Source organism: Pteronotus mesoamericanus, unplaced genomic scaffold (assembly GCF_021234165.1).
Source record: "Pteronotus mesoamericanus isolate MK-2021 breed Mesoamerican mustached bat unplaced genomic scaffold, CSHL_Meso_final contig_46, whole genome shotgun sequence".
NCBI lineage: Eukaryota > Metazoa > Chordata > Mammalia > Chiroptera > Mormoopidae > Pteronotus > Pteronotus mesoamericanus.
The window spans coordinates 7,938,583-7,945,190 of NW_026555170.1; positions in this window are offsets into that span (position 1 = coordinate 7,938,583).

Genomic DNA, 6,608 nt, shown 5'->3' on the forward strand with positions numbered 1-6,608 from the left:
CAGTTTTTGGCACTGATGTCCAGTTACCCATTAGTGGCCAAATTCAACGCACTCTTTTGAGTTCTTATAGAGAGGTTCCCTTCTCTAGAATATCAAACACCCTTAACCTCTCCAACCTTCTTAGAATTATTTCACTCCCTGATTTTGGGCATTACATCCCAATGGTTACTTCTCTTCCCTCTCTGACCGCTCTCTCTGACCACAGTTTAAATGGCTGTGTCCCCACAGGTCAGTACCTCTTCTTTTCTTACCACACACACTCTTCCTGAGCATTCTCCTCACCAACTATGGTTTATATCTGATTACCCAACTGCTTCCTGCATGATCCAACTGAAAACCCCCCATGCACCTCTATCTCAACATACCCAAAATTAAGCCCGTCATCTTTTCCCCCATTGTCCTCGCTCCCGACAACTATCCCTCCACACACACACACACACACACACACACACACACACACACACACACACTCCTTATCTCCTATCTTGATGATCTTCATGCATACAGCGATCCAAGCCAGAAACTCGGGAGTGACCCAGGTCCCGCCCTGCTCTCTTGTTCTCCACATCCAGGCACGCTGTCACTGTTCATTCTTCCTCCTCCATACCTTTCACACATTTCCCATTCTCTCCATTCCCACTGTCAGTGTCCTCGCTCAGGCTTCCATCGGCTCTCAGCTGCACAGCTGCAGCTGCCCTGCACCTGGTGTCCTCGCCTCCGTTCTAACTCCTTTAAGCCAACATTAGAACAAACGTCGTTGCCCACAAATCTTCCCGTCTTTCTCTCGTGCTCAGAGTTCTTTAACGGCTCCTCGTAGCCAACAGAATAAAATCTAAACACCTTAGAAGGGCATATGAGTCCCTGCATGATTTGGTCTGCACATCCAGCCTCATCTCCAACCTCTATTCCTTTCTACTCTGGCTTCCAGCAATAATAAAGTTCTTGCCGTTCCCAGAATACATAATTTTCTCATATAATTCCATGCCCTGTACCTTGCACCTGCTCTTCCCTCTGCCTGGACTCTGGTCCCTCCCTTAGGCACCTAGTATACAGCCATTATTCTTCAGATCTCAGTGCCAATATGAAGTCCTCTACATTAGCTAAGACTCTTTAAGCTGCAAGTGGTAGAAATGCATGTAGATTAGCTTAAACTCAAAGGGAATTTACAGGGATATGTAGCTGGAAAGGATTCTAGGGAAGATCACAGATGTGGTTCAGCATTTTTTCAAACCCCTGCCCCCGCGAAGCCTCTTAATCAAAAAGGTTATTTGCTTCATACTTTTGCTTTTCTCTTGTCAGTTAAGTTCCTAAAGAGTATTTTTAAAAACAACAGCAATAGTAATCTAGGCATGGAAATAAAGTATGAAAGACTTTTTACCTAGTGGACTGTTCTATTATGTCTGTCAATAACTAGAATCATTTTATGGGCTCTTTCGGTGTAATAGAAATAAGAGAAGCACGTGAAATTTAAACGGATCAAAAACAACTGATGCCCTGGCCAGGTGGCCCAGTTGGTTGGAGCATCGTCCCATAGTCAAAAGGCTGCAGGTTCCATTCTCAGTCAGGTCACATGCGTGGACTGCAGATTCGATCTCTGATCCCCAGTTCCTAGTCAGGGCAAATACAGCCCTCGGTTTGGGCATGTACAGGAGGCAACCAATCAATGTTTCTCTTTCACATCCATGTTTCTCTCCCTCCCTTCCTCTCCCTCTAAAGCAATGAAAAAAATGTCCTCAGGTGAGGGTTTAAAAAAAAATGGATGGAATTAATGAAATAAATAGATTTGTGATCTCAGACTTTAAAAAAAAAGTGATAAGTAATGAAAATTGTTCCTAAAGGTGAAATTCTGAAATTCTCTCTGATTTAGTTTTAAACATTTCAAAGATGCTTTTCTAGTAAGGAAAAAAAAATTTTTTAAAGGAGACAAATAACTTTTGTAAAATCAGTCAGATGATCCATCCAGGGTAATAAGAAACCAACTCCAGTTGTAAAACATCTGTGTAAGAATAAGACAAATCATCCTCTTTTGTCCATTTTCTAAGTTACTACAAAAATAAATCTTCCCAAGAGTCTCCCCATTCTTCTGCATTAGAGATCTGCAAACCAGAGCCTATGGGACAAATTCAGTCCAATGTTTGTTTTTGTAAATAAAGTTTTATTAGAATAGAACCACCCCTCATCCTTGGGCCCTGTCCTCAGGCCTACATGGCCCAGTTTTAGAAAGAATTGCGCTAAGTCATTTTAGCAAAACTCCCCACCCAATATCTCATCACCCTCATTATCTGATCAAATTCCCCATCCCTCTCTGTCCCCCAGGGTATATCTGGTTACCCTGGCCTGCCTTCAGCAAGAATCCAGTTAGTTCCATTTAGTAAGAAATTCCCCTACCCTTGGTGTTTTCTATTAGTAATTTTCCGTACACCAATTCCACCCCACTTCCTCAACCACCACAACCGGCTCCTTAGCGATAAACCTCCACTTGCCCATGCTGTATTAAAAAATTAAGACCCATTCTATGCGAAGGCCTCTTTTTTCTTACTGAACTTGTTCCTGAATAAAAATGTTTTTATCACTCTAACTGCTGTCTGGTTTGGGTTTTCTTTAAGAGAAGCCATCACAAAAATCACATATTGAACTGGTGACCCGGGATTCTTAGGGTATATTCCCAGAAGCAGAATCACTGGGTCAAAAGGCAGTTCCGCTCTTAGTTTTTTGAGGAAATTCCGCACTGCTTTCCCCAGTGGCTACACCAGTTTGCATTCCCACCAACAGTGCACTAGGATTCCCTTTTCTCCACAACCTTGCCAGCACTTGTTGTTTGTTGATTTATTAATGATAGCCATTCTGAGCGGTATGATACTATATTTCATTGTGGTTTTAATTTGCATCTCTCTGATGGCTAATGATGTTGAGCATCTTTTCATATGTCTATGAGACATCTATATGTCTTCCTAGGAGATGTGTCTATGCAGATCATTTGCCCATTTTTTAATTGCATTGTTTATCTTCCTGGTGTTGAGTCTAATGAGTTCTTTATATATTTTGGTATGCACTGCTATGTTCATAGAAGCACTATTTACAATAGCCAAGTGCTGAAAACAGCCTAAGAGCACATCAGTAAATGAGTGGATGAAAAAACTGTGGTACATTTACACAATGGAACACTATGCATCAGAAAGAAAAAAGGAACTCCTACCTTTTATGATACCATGGCTAAAACTGGAGAATATTATGCAAAGTGAAATAAGCCAGCTGGTGAAAGAGAAATACCATATAATCTCACCTATAAGAAGAATCTAATGAACAATAAACTAACGAACAAAACAGAACCAGAGGCACGGAAACATGGAACAGACTGAAAGTGACCAGAGGGGAGGAGTGAGGGAAATAAGAGCTGAAAGGAGGGGAAGGGACTAGACAAAGAACATGTATGAGTGACCCACGGACATGGACAACAGTGTGGGGACTGGTTGTGGGAGTGGGGGGTGAGATGGGCGGAGGAGGCCAAAGAGGGGAAAATTGGGACAACTGTAATAGAACGACAATGAAAAATGGCAAAGGACCTGGGCAGATGCTTTTCTAAGGAGGAGATACAGAGGGCCCAGAGGCATTTGAAAGGATGCTCTGCATCACTAGCCATTAGAGAAATGCAGATCAAAACCACCATGAGGTACCACTTCACACCGGTCAGAATGGCCATCATAAACAGATCCACAAACAACAGGTGCTGGCGAGGCTGTGGAGAAAAGGGAACTCTAGTCCACTGTTGGTGGGAATGCAGACTGGTGCAGCCACTATGGAAAGCAGTGTGGAATTTCCTCAGAAAGCTGAAAATGGAACTGCCTTTTGATCCAGCGATTCCCCTGCTGGGACTATACCCTGAGAACACCAAAACGCCAATACAAAAGAACCTATGCACCTCCATGTTCATAGCAGCACAATTTACAATAGCCAAGTGTTGGAAGCAACCTAAATGCCCATCAGTAGATGATTGGATCAAAAAATTATGGTACATATACACAATGGAATACTATGCAGCAGAAAGAAAAAAGAAGTACTAAACTTCGCAACAGCATGGATGGAACTGGAGAGCATCATGCTAAGCGAAATAAGACAGGGGGCGAAAGACAAATACCATATGATCTCACCTATAAGCGGAACCTAACCAACAATGCAAAGAAGCAAGGCAAATATGACCAGCAACACTGAAAGGAAAAGAAATCAACAGAGACAAGAGGGAAGGGGGGGGGCAGGGAAAGGGAAGGGAAGGGGAAAGTCAAGGAACATATAGCAAGGACTCATGGACAAAACCAAAGGGGAAGAGCTGAGGGAGGGAAGGTGGGAGGGGGCAAGGGAAAGAGGGGGGGGAAGGCAGAGACAAATGTATTCAAAAAGTAAATAAATTAATTAAAATAAAAAAAAAATAAAAATAAAAATAAATAAAAGTAAAAGAAATCACAAATTGTGTGAGTCCACTCACATGAAATATCCTATACAGGTAAATCTGTAGAGACAGAAAGTGGATTAGTTATTGCATAGGGAAAGTTGGGGGAGGGAGGCCAATAATAGAGAGTCTGCTCATGAATAAAGTTTCTTTTTAGGATGATGAAAATGTTCTAATTGATTGTGCTGATGGGTGCACAACACTGTGATATATTAAAAACCATTGAATTATACACTTTAAAATGGGTGAATTATGTGACATTAAATCATATCTTAATAAAGCTGTTTTAGAAAGAGCAGTGGTTGTTTTCGTTGAATGGTGGAAAAGATAGAAATTCAAGTACTTTATTTATGAGCAAGATCCTTAGGATTCTTTTAAATATTAAAATAAGAGAGCCCTGGCCGGGTGGCCCAGTTGGTTGGAGCGTCGTCCCATACATCAAAGGGTTGAGGGTTTGATTTCCGGTCAGGGCGCATAGGGGTGGCGAACGATTGATGTTTCTCTCTTGTATCCGCATTTCTCCCTCTCTCTCTCCGCACCTCTTTCCTCTCTTTCTAAAATCAATATCCTCAGATAGGATTAAAAAAAATTAAAATAGGACAATATATTACAATGACTATTATGGCTCCAAAAAGTACAAAGTAGTACTATAGAGTCTAATAGTTTACAAAACAGGTTCAAATCTTTATCTGATGGTGACAACTAGTAATTACAGCTTCCGATTTTGAGTGTGTCCTATGGACCAAGTAATATGCAGGGTGCTTTGCATACATTATCTTTTACTACATCCCTGACCCCCAAATTCATAATGATTATTCCTACTTTACATATGAGATCATACTTAGCATAGATCCTGGCATAAAATAACTTCCAATAATTGTCAGTCATCAGTTGTTGTTGTTGTTGTCGTTGTTTTACTTTTATTAGCATTTATTTTATGCTTAATTTACACCCGGGCCATAGGTTTTGTTTCTTCAGTTTCTTCTGGGATACCTTTTTCCTCTGTGCAACCTCCTCTTCTGGTTTAGGAAGAACTGCTCTATTTCAATAAGTGTCCTCTCAGTCCAGCAGCAGGAAGGGGTCATGCATGGGTTAAACTGCCTATGAACTTTGTAAATTTTATGCCTCATCTTGGGAGCTTTGTTCACCTGGATGTGCTCATTGACCAGAGGATCTACATCTAAACTCATAAGCTCAGCACTACTCTCTGCACTTTTAAGCATGTGCAGCAAAAATTCAGCACTTTGGGGGCCACCAACCCTGTGTCCAGCCCCACTGTTTGGCCTGGGCACACCTTCCACCTACCATTGTAATGATGGAATGGCACGCATTGCTTCTGTAAAGTGACATCCTTCAGATACTCAGCGGCTTTTTGGATAGGCATACCCTTGATGGCCTGGGGAGTTTCTCGAGTGTTCTTAGAGTGAACACAAAGATTTGAACCTCTCAATTTGCATGATTTTGTGGGGTTTTCTGGGTCAAGTGAATAGTAAACCATTTTCAGAATTCAACGTAGGCCATTTACAGGAAGAGCTATTGTTGTTATTAATTTTTATGATTATTAATTATTCACTAAATTTAATGATCTTTTTTGCCTAATTCACCCTTTCTGAAACTTTTGCAGGTTTTGGCACTAGTGGTTAGCCTCTTTCTTCCTAAAACTTTATCTTTTCTAGGGTTTCATGACAATGTTTTTTTGTTTATCTTCTTACCCCTCTGACAGTTTCTCAATTTCATAAATTTTATACCAAAAGCATGATTTATAAAGGAAAAAATGATAAATTGGACTTTATCAAAATTACAAACATTTGTTCTTCAAAAGATATCATTAAGAAAGTGAAAAGGTTGAGGAAAAAAAGTCTGTAAATCCTTTACGTCATAAAAGATGTATAACCAATATGATGTGTGTATGTGTGTGTGTACTTACAATCTGATAGCGAAATGAACAACCCAATTAATAAACCAGTGACATATGAACAGCTAAAAGGTATATGAAAGATGCTCAGCAACACTTGTCCTTAGGAAACTGCAAATTAAAACCACAGTGAAACACTATTACTCACTCACTAGAATGGCTATAAAGGAGACAATAACAATTTTCAGCAAGGATGAGGAGAATGCTCCTCCATTGCTGGTAGACATGTAAAATGGTACGGCAGCTTTG